Source organism: Canis lupus, chromosome 9 (assembly GCF_011100685.1).
Source record: "Canis lupus familiaris isolate Mischka breed German Shepherd chromosome 9, alternate assembly UU_Cfam_GSD_1.0, whole genome shotgun sequence".
NCBI lineage: Eukaryota > Metazoa > Chordata > Mammalia > Carnivora > Canidae > Canis > Canis lupus.
The window spans coordinates 42,947,701-42,961,357 of record NC_049230.1 but is presented as its reverse complement, the minus strand read 5'-3'; the positions used below and the strand labels follow the sequence as shown (position 1 = coordinate 42,961,357).

The following is a 13,657-nucleotide window of genomic DNA, read 5'->3' as shown; positions in this document are numbered from 1 at the left end:
GGCAGAGACAGAGGCAGAGGGAGAAGCAGGCTCCACGCAGGGAGCCCAATGTGGGACTTGAACCTGGGACTCCAGGATCACACCCAGACACTTAACCGCTGAGTTAAGTGTTATTTTATTAGTATCTTTTACTGATTGTAAAAGTTCGACATGTTCAACATAAAAAGTTAAAAAACTATAAAAAATAATCTGTTAATTCCACTATTCAACTAATCTAAAATTACAAAATTAATGAATGTTGTTTACTTTTTGGGGGATCCAATAAGACAAATACTTAAAAAGTTCTCTCATTTGCTCCCCCTTCGCCTCTCAGTGGTAACTACTATTGAGAGATTGGTGTATATATTTCCAGGTATTTTCTTGGACCTACAGATATATATAATACTCATGTGCTTAAAAATAGATGGTTATTTTGTAATACAATCTGAAACTTGATATTTTAAAGTTTTTATTTAGACAAAATATCCAGTATAGAAAAGTGCATATAAATGCACAGTTCAGGGAATTGTCACAAATTGATACCAGTATAACTAGTTCCCAGATGAAGAAACACTACCAGAGCTCTTGAAGCCCCTCCTATCAATTTGTCCATGATACTGTTGAAGCACAGAGTGAGTAAATACTTAGTAGTGGCAGAATAAGAATTTGTTGTATCATGAAAATGAAGAGAATTATTAATCATTTCAACTTTAGTGGCTTTTATGGGTCATTTAGGTGATTTGGACCATTCTTTTGCTATAAAGTTTACTGATCTAAATATTTATTGAGGGCTTTACTATGTGTGCCTTACTGTACATAATTGGGAAGGGAGAAGATACAAAGGCAAATATACAAGTTCTGAGTTACGGGGGGATCCCTGGGTGGCGCAGCGGTTTAGCGCCTGCCTTTGGCCCAGGGCGCGATCCTGGAGACCCGGGATCGAGTCCCACGTTGGGCTCCCGGTGCATGGAGCCTGCTTCTCCCTCTGCCTGTGTCTCTGCCCCTCTCTCTCTCTCTCTCTCTCTCTGACTATCATAAACAAATAAATAAAAAAACAAAACAAAACAAGTTCTGAGTTATAGTCTAAATTAGAAAGACAAATCACATATTAGACAACAGAGTAAGTATTAAATTGTGTGGTAGTGATTCAAAAAAGGAATCATTGCTGAGAGCATCAAAGAAAGCTCTACAGGGAAGGTGGAATTTGAGCTGGGCCTTGAATGGATTTAAATCACATGATTGTAACAGCACAAGTCATGGCATGAAAGTAGAAATGGATGAACATGATACACACTAAGCAGATTAATTTGGTGTGGGGAAAATATGCTGAGGAAAGGTAGGAAGTAAGTTCATTAATACAGGATAATGTTAGATTGTGGAACATAGAACAACTATAGAATGGAAACTTGGCCGGATGACATAGGTACGAGAGAGCCATAGATAGTTTAGTGGATAGGAGTATTAGATTTGGAGCCAAGGAGACTCAAATTCTAATACTGACTTTTCCATGACCTAGAGAAGATCCTTTGGACCTGCGTTTCTTCATCTATAAAAATGAGGAAAATATCTATTTCATAGGGTTATTTTTTTTAATGTCTTTATTTCTTCTTCACTTTTTTTTTTTATTTTTTTATTTATTTATTTTTTTTTAATTTATGATAGTCACAGAGAGAGAGAGAGAGGCAGAGACACAGGCAGAGGGAGAAGCAGGCTCCATGCACCGGGAGCCCGATGTGGGATTCGATCCCGGGTCTCCAGGATCGCGCCCTGGGCCAAAGGCAGGCGCCAAACCGCTGCGCCACCCAGGGATCCCTCTTCTTCACTTTTTAAAAAAATTTTTATTTATTTATGATAGTCACAGAGAGAGAGAGAGGCAGAGGGAGAAGCAGGCTCCATGCACCGGGAGCCCGACGTGGGACTCGATCCCAGGTCTCCAGGATCGCACCGTGGGCCAAAGGCAGGCGCCAAACCGCTGCGCCATTCAGGGATCCCTTCATAGGATTATTATGACAGAATAATAAATATAAATGTATAGTCCCTGACATAGGACCCTGGACTTACAGGCAATGAATTTTACTGTTTCCGTGGTTCTTTTTTTTTTAATTTTTTTTTTTTAATTTATTTATGATAGTCACAGAGAGAGAGAGAGGCGCAGAGACACAGGCAGAGGGAGAAGCAGGCTCCATGCACCGGGAGCCCGATGTGGGATTCGATCCCGGGTCTCCGGGATCGTGCCCTGGGCCAAAGGCAGGCGCCAAACTGCTGCGCCACCCAGGGATCCCTGTTTCCGTGGTTCTTAAGGAGAAGAGGAAATGGTTGAAAGCAGTGGTATGCAGAATGATGGAGACTAGGAAGAAGTTATAGGTACCCCACAGACATGTTAAAGATCTCTGTTAGGGTAATGATAATAAGATAGAGTACATTTGAGGGATGTGAAAAGAAATTGGACTTAAATTCTTTTTTTAGGAGGAAATGATTTGGGCTTCCCCAGTGATCTTTCATTAAACTATTCTAATTCTTCTGTGGACTATATAGATACTTTGGCAAGGTGAATTTGACATTTTAATTTAGTTAAGGCATTTGAAACTCCCTAAGAGTTCCTCATTTATATTATTATTATTATTAATATTATTATTTAAGATTTTTATTTATTTATTCATTCATGAGAGACATGGTGGGGGGTGGGGAGAGGCAAAGACACACGCAGAGGGAGAAGCAGGCTCCATGCAGGGAGCCTGACACGGGACTTGATCCCAGGTCTCCAGGGTCAGGCCCTGGGCTGAAGGCGGCACTAAACCGCTGAGCCACAGGGCTGCCCTCATTTATATTTTAGAAGAGGATATTAGAAATTTTATCTGAATTAATCCACTTGCCAAGAACATTTGTGATAATAGTGGTGATATTGGTATGTTTTTTTTTTTTATTTCTAGGCAAATTATTAATTTGGTGCATGTGTGATCTTGGAACAATTTAAATTTTAGTTTCTGGGCGCCTGGGTGGGTTAAGCTTCTAATTTTGGCTCAGGTCAGGATCCTGGGATAGAGCCCTGGGTGAATGGAGCCCACTTATCCCCCTCCCCTTCCCCTCTGCTCCCTCCCCTCACATGACTTCCTCTCTTTCTCTTAGATAAACAAAATCTTTAAAAAGAAAAAAGGGCACCTGGTTGAGTGTCTGACTTTGGTTCACGTAGTGATCCTGGAGTCCTGGGATTGAGTCCCACATCAGGCTCTCCTTGGGGAGCCTGCTTCTCCCTCTGCCTATATACCTCTGCCTCTCTCTTTGTGTCTCTCATGAATAAATAAATAAAATCTTTAAAAAAGAAGAGCTGTCTTTAAAAGAGTCATGCCATACAGTTCCTTTTCCATCTTACAAGAAGACTGAGGTTATAGATATGAAATGCTTTAAGCTCCACATAAGAAAGAGCTACTTAAATTGCAAATATTTTGTTGTCTTTTAAAAATTATTTTTTTTCTTTTAAAAATTATAGTACTACTTGGGGAACTAAGGAGGATTGTAGAGTGTGATGAGGATATTTAATATTAGTTGCAAGAACTTTGCAGACAAAAATGGCAATATAGGTAATAGTTTGCCTTCCCTGACCCCCATGGTATTTTACTTAAATGAGCCCCATGCACTGCTCTACCTCTACACCTAAGAAAATATTCTACAGTGTGTGGCATATTCCATCTCAGCAGTGTTTTGCCCAAATGGTGCCATTAGTGATTAAAGTGTTGATGCAACCTGCCAGTTATGTGGCGATCTGGCTGTTGCTGAGAGTTTTTTCTTAATATTTGGTATATAGCTTAAATCTTTGCTTCCTGATTGTGCTGAAAGCTGCTAAAGATTTGGTTAGCTTGGATTTAATTGGATGTAGATGTTTTATATCTGAACTGGGTTGGAGCCAACTGTGTGTGTTTTTGGGTGTGTGTGTGTGTATGTGCGTGCGGTTTGTGTTTTCAGATTATTCGATGTATCCCTTCTACCCCCCACCAACTTCCAGTTACAAACCTTCCCAGTATGCTCCCTCCCCTCGTAATTTCTGCGTCACAGGAAGCAGGAGTTTCAGACTGGGTAGATGGATGTGTGCAGCTGACTTAATATGCAAACCTATATCTATCCACGGTGAAGTTGATTAGTCTGAGAAAAGAAGGGCGAGGCAGAAAGGCCCCCGAGAGCATCTTTTTACTGTTGGGTGTCATCTGGTAGCTATTGCTATGCAAGTCTGAGGCACTCTGGGAGGTATCGTCTGGATAGGGGTCACTCCGAGCACTCAAGCAGAAACAGTGGCGAGGGAGTGGTAGAAGGGGCGAAGCATCACCTAGCCCAGCTGTGGGATGCTTGGCTCCCGGCTTTGGGGTGGTAGCCAGGGGAGATGGGGGCAGCTCTAACAAAGAGGAGCCGCGCAGGGGCCGGGGCCGTGGGTAGCTGGCCTATCCCCGGCGGCTGACCTCCCAGTGGGCCTCCCCAGTTGGCTGCTTGGCGGGTCGCTCTGCTGGCTCCCTGGCTTGCCATTGGCTGTGCGGGCGGGGGTTTGCAGAGGGCCGGGATGGAGTTGAGGGGGCGGGGCTGGCTTCCGGCAGCAAAGGGGAGCAAGCAGCAGCCGGCTGGGGGAGGGGGGTGTCGGCGCACCACGGAGTGCTGTGCTCAGAGTCAGAGAGCCTGGCACTCGGAGCAGCCGCCTCCCCCTCCCCTCCCCCTGCCGAGACTGCTGTAAGCCCCTTCTCATCCCTTCTGCCCGGGCGGGGCGAGGAGGGCTGAGCTGCCCCAGGCGGGCGGGGCGGAGCCTGGAGCCCCACCGAGCGCTGCGGAGTGAACCTCACCTCCCTTCCAGGGCTCAAGGTGTGTGTGTGTGTGTGTGTGTGTGTGTGTGTGTGTGTGTGTGTGTGTGTTCTTTTTCTAATGCAACCCCGACTTCAGCCGACTTAACCTTGTGAGAAAAGGGGAAATGGAATAGGAAGTAAGAGCTCCACATCCCATCAGTTTATCTTTGATTTTCTGATTCTGCCCTTCATTCTTCTTTCCCTCCCATCATCACACCCCTGCAGCAGAGTAAGGAGAGGAGATTCAGGACTCATATCTTTTTTTTTTTTTTCTTTTTTTTTTTTTTTTTACTAATATGTCGATGTCGGTCTCATATGTAGTAAAATGAACAGAGAAGAAAAGGGGAGCCCTTTCTTATGTGGCATCTGATGTAGTAAACCGCGGAAGGAAAAAAAAAAAAGAAAAGAAGGCTAGGAGTGGGGTTTTGGAACTATATTGCATCTGGGTCCATTAAGGCTGTCTTCACCATTTTCCTACTTGGGACAGCCTTAATCAGCAAAAACAATCTGAAAAGGAAGGAGGTGCTAGTGGAAAGAGGGAGCAGCCCCTTTCAAATGGTGTTCAAAGGAAATCCTGATAGTTGTTAGAGATTAACTCTGAAGTCTCTTCCTAAGACCTTGTCATGGGCTTTGTTAGATACTCAGCCCTATTGGAGAAACCTACCTAGAGAGAGCAAACTTACCTTGCTTTTATTGAAAACTGAAAGTCTTGTCTATCTCTCCATTGGTTTATTTCTTATATCCATAGGTTCTCAGAGAGGTTAGTTTCAGTCGTGAAAAACCAGAACCAAACTAAAAAAAAAAAAAAAAAAAAAAAAAAAGAATTCTGTTTAATTATTTTTTAAAGTACCCCTCCCTGCCAATTTTATGAAATTGGGTGGCTGGAGCATTACAATTTAAATTCTGTTTATATCGCTTTTGAGTTGTTTTGCTTCTACAACTTACAGATTCCTTTTTTCTGAAGAACACAGCCTATCTTCAGCCAAAATCAGAAACCTCTATATAAGTTTTTAATTGAGAGGAAAGTTACCAATTGAAGATAGTAAACCCAAATTTTATGATCATAGTTAGAAATAAAGTGTGTGTGTGTGTGTGTGCGTGCCCGCGCGCCTTTCTGTGATGAGTGGCAATGTTCTTGCTAAACTTGCTTAATTTAACTGGGTGTTTTCACTAAAGGTGTTTGGACAAGATATATCTTAATGTTGATTAGCAAAGAGCTAGAATGCCAGACTAAATATCAATTTTTGGCAGCACTTTGGTAAATATTAATTGAAATGATTGAGAGTTCATTCTTATAATCCAGGTTCTGTTTCCACAGTTTGTTCTTTTTTTTTTTTTAAGATTTTATTTATTTATTCATGAGAGACACAAAGGGAGAGAGAGGCAGAGACACAGGCAGAGGGAAAAGCAGGCTCCATGCAGGAGCCCGATGTGGGACTCGATCCCAGCATTCCAGGATCAGTCCTGGGCCAAAGGCAGGCGCCAAACCACTGAGCCACCCAGGGATCCCCCTCCACAGTTTGTTCTAACTGGAGTTCAATTTTGAAGATAGAAATGAGGTGCTGGAGCTTTATTACAATTTTAACTGGATCAGTATTTTTCCTTTGCATTGATATATTGGATCCCTGATAAAGGGCAATTTGTGGTGAAAGCAAGTATCATGAAGAAGAGGGGTAATAGGATAGGAAACCATCTCAGTTGTGGAAACTTACTAGGGATCAGGAATCTATCTATTTTCTAAATTTCAAGTAGCCTTACTACAGAATTATACAGAAAAGGGGGCACCTGCCTGCCTCAGTCAGTAGCGCATGTGATTCTTGATCTCCGGGTTCGTTTGAGCCCCACAGTGAGTTTAGAGATTACTTTAAAAAATAAAATCTTTAAGAAAAAAAAAAAACTGTGCAAAAATGTATATTCACAGTAAACCTTTGTTGGATTTAGGATGTTTTGTTTGTTACCCATTCATCTCTTAGACTCCGTAATCATGTTTAAATTGAAAGGCTAAGAGGATACCCTAGATGTTTTCTTACCTAACTTGTTACTGAGAATGAACTATTAAAAATCACTGAAGCTTTGACAGCTAGCTACCGTATAGAACAAAGCACACTTGATGTCCAGGCTATTGCAAGCTGAGGAAGTAACAACAACAACAAATTTGGAGGGCATATTTAAAGCATGTATCATGTCAGCTTGCTTCTACTAAAAAATAAGTTGCTGTCCTATTTGATTTTCTAGGTGGCTTTTTGTCTACCAGTGGGTAAGCAATTAATACAGCTTTGTAAAGCTATATTACACTTTGCTCACTTAATTTTTTTATATATCTATTTTCTTGCCTGATTTGTGTAATCAATATTTTGCATGGTACAGTGATTTCCCCAAAGAATTTTCCCCAGGAGACAAAGGCTATGTATAGAACTCTAATCATAGGTGTATCTACACTGATCTCCAAATATCATTTAAAGGGAGATAGAACTCCTCAAATTTGGTCCTCTACGAGGAAACAATTATTTGAAGCCATGACTTCCCATAATCTCTTAGGTTGAGGGGACATGGTGCTGCTGAAGTTAAAGTAGCTGATTTAATTTTCTTTAGCAATCTGTTTTTATCCATCCTGATTATTTCTGTGAGTCACAGCTTAGATGTGTTAAGAAAAAGGGCCCTGTGTTCTCTCTAAAGGGAGACTCGAGCCCAATCCCCCATTCACATCAGAAGTATAAAATGATCCCCTTGAGAAGGTGACAGAAAAGATTGGACCCTTGGTGTTGATTCTCATAATAATCATCTTGAGTGTTATAAGTTTTGGTTGGAATCGGGAAAAGCTTGCTCAAGATGGGGAAATACTGGAGGCAAAAAGAACTGGGAATTTTGCTATGTGGGAGATGTATTTAGAGACAATGAATGCATTCATATGGAGATGTGGTTGGTGGTAGTTTTTAAGCTATTCAGCTTTGTCAGGTGTCTGAGACAATATTTTGTGTGTGCTTAAACCCCTCCCCCAGGGATTTGACTCTTAGAAGCTGAATCTTTTCAGCTTCCAAGAGGAAGTTTGCTGTGAGTCTGAATCCAGAGGATAGAGGACTTTGGTAGAGTCTGTTATCTGTTCAGATAAAGATGTGGAATTGATTGCTGGTGAGTTACTGAACTCTTCCGAATGAATGGTTGCTAGGCAAAATGCATCCCAATCAGTTTAATCCTAAATAGTTTACGGGTCTGTTCTTGGTGAGGGCCAGAGCTGCCTTTCTCATGATACTGCCTTTTAAGAATCCTGTTGGATTTGCATATATGTTGCTGAGTGGCTCACATACCTGCAAAAATAGCGGGGGGAGGGACCCCTGGGTGGCTCAGCAGTTGAGCGTCTGCCTTTGGCTCAGGGCCTGATCCAAATTCAGGGATTGAGTCCCATATCAGGCTTCCTGCGTGGAGCCTGTTTCTCCCTCTGCCTGTGTCTCTGCCTCTCTGTGTGTCTCTCATGAATAAATAAATGAAGTCTTTAAAAAAAAAAATAGCGGGGGGTCGGACCAGAATGACTTATGGACCTCCCTTCATCCATATAAGAGAGTTTAGCTTTTGGTAACATTGGCTCAGCATTGTTTCTCTCCTGGATCAAGTGGTGGGTAGGGTTGCTCTTCAATGGTAGGATACCATTGTATTTGATTATCTTTGGTTTTGTACACATTCATTTTGGAAACAGGCCAGTGATAACACTGCCCTTGGGCCTGGATGGATGGAAAATAGGACACAGTAAACAATTGAGGGCATAAATAATGAATCTTCCAACTGAGCCCTGGGAGGGTGAAGGAGATTATCCTTAGAGCTGTTCGGTCTGGCAGCAAAAGGGGAAAAGTCCACTGAATTAATTACCCTATGTTTGATACTGCATTTACGGGATTGTTAGAGCTATTCAAAACAGAGATGTCTTTTAGATAAAAACTTTTAACCTATTTTTTTTTGTTTTTTTTTAATTTTTTTAATTTTTTATTTTATTATATTTTTTTAATAAATGCCTTTTTAAAATTTTTTTTTTTTTTAATTTATGATAGGCACACAGTGAGAGAGAGAGAGGCAGAGACACAGGCAGAGGGAGAAGCAGGCTCCATGCACTGGGAGCCCGACATGGGATTCGATCCCGGGTCGCCAGGATCGCGCCCTGGGCCAAAGGCAGGCGCTAAACCGCTGCGCCACCCAGGGATCCCAATTTTTTTTTTTTTATTTATTTATGATAGTTACAGAGAGAGAGAGAGAGAGGCAGAGACACAGGCACAGGGAGAAGCAGGCTCCATGCACCAGGAGCCCGACGTGGGATTCGATCCCGGGTCTCCAGGATCGCGCCCTGGGCCAAAGGCAGGCGCCAAACCGCTGCGCCACCCAGGGATCCCTTGTTTTGTTTTTTTAAAAATCACTCAGATTGCTCATCTTTTTAGAATCCAGGCCTTTGCTCCTTCCCCCAACTTTGGTCTATATGTTAGCATACTGTGAATACTGGACAGTCTGTTAGGCCAGATCTTAGAAATTTACTTATTGAGGGACGCCTGGGTGCTCAGCTCAGTGGTAGTGTCTGCCTTTGCCCCAGGGCGTGATAATGGAGACCTGGGATCGGGATTGAGTCCCACATTGGGCTCTCTTCATGGAGCCCGCTTCTCTCTCTGCCTATGTCTCTGCCTTTCTCTCTATCTATCTCTCTGTGTCTCTCATGAATAAATAAATAAAATCTTAAAAAGAAATTTATTTACTGGGAGGTTTCATTAGCTGCAAATACATGTGATAGAAGAATCTGGTTCTTCTGGTTTAAACAAAAAATTTTAAAAATTTTTTTTTAAGATTTCTTTCTTTATTTATTTATGATAGACATAGAGAGAGAGAAAGAGAGGCAGAGACACAGGAGGAGGAGAAGCAGGCTCCATGCTGGGAGCCCGAAGTGGGACTCGATCCCGGGACTCCAGTATCACGCCCTGGGCCAAAGGCAGGTGCTAAACCGCTAAGCCACCCAGGGATCCCCTGTTTTATTTATTTATTTATTTTTTACTTTTTAAAGATTTTTATTTATTTATTCATGAGACACACACACACACACAGAGACACGGGCAGAGGGAGAAGCAGGCTCCAATCAGGGAGCCCGATGTGGGACTTGATCCCGGAACCCCAGGATTACGCCCTGAGCCGAAGGCAGGCACCAAGCCGCTGAGCCACCCAGGTGCCCTGGGATCCCCTGGTTTAAACAAATTTTTAAATTTCTTTAGTACATCTATGTATCTTTAGTCCGTATTATACTTTGAAATTAAATGTGGAGTTGTAGGATAGAATTATTTTTTAAATATTTTATTTATTTATTCATGAAAAACAGAGAAAGAGGGAGACAGAAGCAGAGGGAGAAGCAGGCTGCATGCAGGGAGCCCAACATGAGACTCGATCCTGGGTCTCCAGGATCACACCCTGGGCTGAAGGCAGCACTAAACTGCTGAGCCACCCAGGCTGCCCTGTAGGATAGAATTATATAACAGTTCACGAAAGGTTAAGACAAGAGTTTTTTCAGCCCAGAAGTCATTTCCAGTATTAACATAAACATCTTTACTTTTAGATTAGTTTCATTCAGTGAATGAAATAAGCAGACTCTTAGTGGTCTCAGTATTTCTCTGAGGTAGGAAAAATAATACCCTGAGAATGTCTAAATAACTTAGTGATTTGGTAGTGAAGCAAGACCCAGAGGCAAGGTCTCTGAATTCTTCCCTTTGAATTTCTAATATAGTGAAAAAAAAATTTTTGAAGTACGCTCTATGCCCAGTTTGAATTTACCACCCTGAGATTGAGTCACATGCTCTACTGACTGAGCCAGCCAGGCACCCTGAAATTTCTAATTTATTTAATTCTTTTCTCCAAGAACTTTTGTTTTTTGTTTGTTTGAAATATATTTTTTTAAGATTTTACTTATTTATTCATGAGAGACAGAGGTGGGGAGGCAGAGACACAGGCAGGGGGAGAAGCAGGCTCCATGCAGGAAGCCCGATGTGGGACTCAGTCCTGGGACTCCAGGATCACACCCAGGGATGAAGACAGGCGCTAAACCACTAAGCCACCCAGGCATCCCTTCCTCTGCTTTTTAACTGGGATTTTCTAGCTGAACAAACTGATTAGAGTTTGTTTTCTTTCTCTGGTCCTTCAAGAGACCAGTAAGTAAGATACCCACAAGCTTGAATTAAATGTAGTTCTTTAATCATTAAAAGTAGTATATAGGGGCCTCTGGGTGGCTTAGTCCATTAAGCATCTATTTTCAGCTCAGGTCATGATCCTGGGGTACTGGGATTGGGCCCCACATCCGGCTCCCTGCTCAGCGGGGAGCCTGTTTCTCCCTCTCCCCTGCTCATTCTCTCTCTCTGTTGAATAAATAAATAAAATCTCAAAAAAACCAAGTAGTATATAAGTCATTACTGGACCTAGAAAAGTTTAGCTCAATTTAGTATCCTTTAGATTGTTTAATTTTTTGACATTGACCCTTATTGTCTAATTACAATGAGGTCCTGTGGAGAATTGAGATCTTCCAAGTAGATCATAGATAAACTAGCTTTTGGTACTAGCATGTCTCCTTTGTTGGCATCTTCTGGCCCCACAGTATTGGCCAGTCATTCATCATACGTGGGCATGTGGTAGATAAGCAAACCAAAGAAATGTTACCAAAACAAACCCCTTCTCTCAACATTGGCCTGTATATACTCTAATGATGACAACTGTTGGCCAACATGAAATTCATTTAGAAGTCAGGGTGTGATTAAAGTAGTACTATACATTATAAATTTCAAAGCTGAGGATTTCTTTAAGTGCTATTTGGTGGGAAAATGTTACTTATTTCTCTCTCTCTGTCTCTCCCTCTCTCCCTCCCTCATTGGAAGATCAACTGAATATTACAGCAGATTTAGGGCAGCCCCGGTGGCGCAGCGGTTTGGCGCCGCCCCTGCAGCCCAGGGCGTGATCCTGGAGACCCTGGATCGAGTCCCACGTCGGGCTCCCTGCATGGAGCCTGCTTCTCCCCATGCCTGTGTCTCTGCCCCCACCCCTCTCTGTCTCTATGAATAAATAAATAAAATCTTAAAAAAATATATTACAGCAGATTTAAAAGGCAAGGTTTCCATGATCAATTGATAATTCTTTGCACTCAGCAAAGTGGTTTTCAGGATCAGTTGCTGATCTGAGTGAATCAGATTTTATGCCACTTGGAGAATTGAAGGGATTTTGACACCATCCCTGTTGCTTCAGAGAGAAACATAAGTGTTGTTAGTCATAACCTAAGTTCTTCTTTCCAGGGGCACCTGGGTGGCTCAGAGGTTGAGCATCTGCTTTTGGCTCAGGTTGTGATCCTGGGGTCCTGGGATCGAATCTCACATCGGGGCCCCCTGCAGGGAGCCTGCTTCTTGCTCTGCCTATGTCTTTGCCTCTCTATGTCTCTCATGAATAAGTAAATAAAACCTTTAAAAAAAAACTTCTTTCCGGGATCCCTGGGTGGCGCAGTGGTTTGGCGCCTGCCTTTGGCCCAGGGCGCAATCCTGGAGACCCAGGATCGAATCCCACGTCGGGCTCCCAGTGCATGGAGCCTGCTTCTCTCTCTGCCTCTCTCTGTCTCTCTCTCTCTCTGTGTGTGACTATCATAAATAAATAAATAATTAAAAAAAAAAAACTTCTTTCCTTCCAAAAGCTGAAGTATTTTTTCTATTGGCAGTTCACTTATCACTTACTATGTAAAGGATAGAACTTAATCTATTTTTTTTTTAAGATTTTATTTATTCATGAGAGACATACAAGAGAAAGGCAGAGACATAGGCAGAGGAGGGAGAAGCAGGCTCCCCACAAGGAGCTCAATGCGAGACTTGATCCCGGATCCCAGGATCATGCCCTGAGCTGGAGGCAGACGCCCAACCACTGAAGCACTCAGGTGTCCCAAACTTAATCTATTTTAAAAGGACAGAGGTATCAAGACTATGAGAAGTTAAAGGCAGCTCATCCCAGGTCACAGTATATCAATGGAAAAGACACATTTCCTGGATTCCTGAATGGACTGTCTGTATTACTCAACTATTCAGCTGGGAGTGGTTGTACTATTGTGAAGGCATTAATTTTGTAGCTGTGAAGTACTGATTTATTTGGCTTTTGCTTATCTTATTCTCCCAGACCTTTTTCATTCAGCAGAAAGTGGAACCAGTGGATTAATTAAGAATCCATATCTTGGTTTTAACCTTTCCTGCTAGGTGTTACTGTGCATTCAGTAAAGTGTTTTACAGAGGATTTTAGTACTTAGGTTTCATTCAATCCCTGTGAGGTTAGGGTGCAGTTGGAGTGTGATGGTGTATTAGAACATTTGTGCAGAGAGACAAAAGGAACCGTTCCTTTTAAGAAAAGCTCTTTGCGGGCAGCCCTGGTGGCGCAGTGGCTTGGCGCAGCTTGCAGCCTGGGGTGTGATCCTGGAGACCCGGGATCGAGTCCCGCATCGGGCTCCCTGCATGGAGCCTGCTTCTCCCTCTGTCTGTGTCTCTGCCTCTCTCTCTGTGTGTGACTATCATAAATAAATAAAAATTAAAAAAAAAAATTAAAACCTCTACTGCTGTCTTGCACTAAAACCAGCAGATAAACCACGGAGAACGACAGTTTCTCAGTAAGGACCACTCTATGCTATTTAAAATCGCTGTCCCATCTAGTACTCCTCTCCTTACACTGCTTATTTTTCTTTTCATAGCATTTATCACCTTCTAAGAGTTTACATAACTTACCTGCTCATTAAATTTGTCTGATCCTCCCACTCTACCTTGTGTAAAAATGGAAGCATAAGTCTTTGTTTTGATCTTTGCCAAGTCCCTCACTCCTGAGCAGTGTCTTGC

At 42.4% G+C, this 13,657-nt stretch overlaps 1 protein-coding gene and 1 long non-coding RNA gene across 7 annotated transcripts in view; one reads left to right on the top strand and one right to left on the bottom strand.

Moving 5' to 3' along the window:
* Positions 1 to 13,657, top strand: part of FAM222B (family with sequence similarity 222 member B) — an 83,821-nt gene that overhangs the window by 36,523 nt on the left and 33,641 nt on the right. For 2 of the 6 annotated variants that reach the window (XM_038548283.1, XM_038548277.1), the window contains exon 1: positions 4,604 to 4,818. The exons of the other annotated variants lie outside the window; for them this stretch is intronic. The gene's annotated coding sequence lies outside the window, so the exon portion shown is untranslated. Of the gene's footprint in view, positions 1 to 4,603; positions 4,819 to 13,657 lie in introns of those variants that run through there. 6 annotated transcript variants of the gene reach the window in all.
* LOC111097445 overlaps positions 1 to 13,657 on the bottom strand; it is a 52,363-nt gene that overhangs the window by 26,758 nt on the left and 11,948 nt on the right. Inside the window, exon 3 of the long non-coding RNA XR_005364713.1 lies at positions 5,483 to 5,591. This is a non-coding gene — a long non-coding RNA (uncharacterized LOC111097445). The remainder of the gene's footprint in view (positions 1 to 5,482; positions 5,592 to 13,657) is intronic.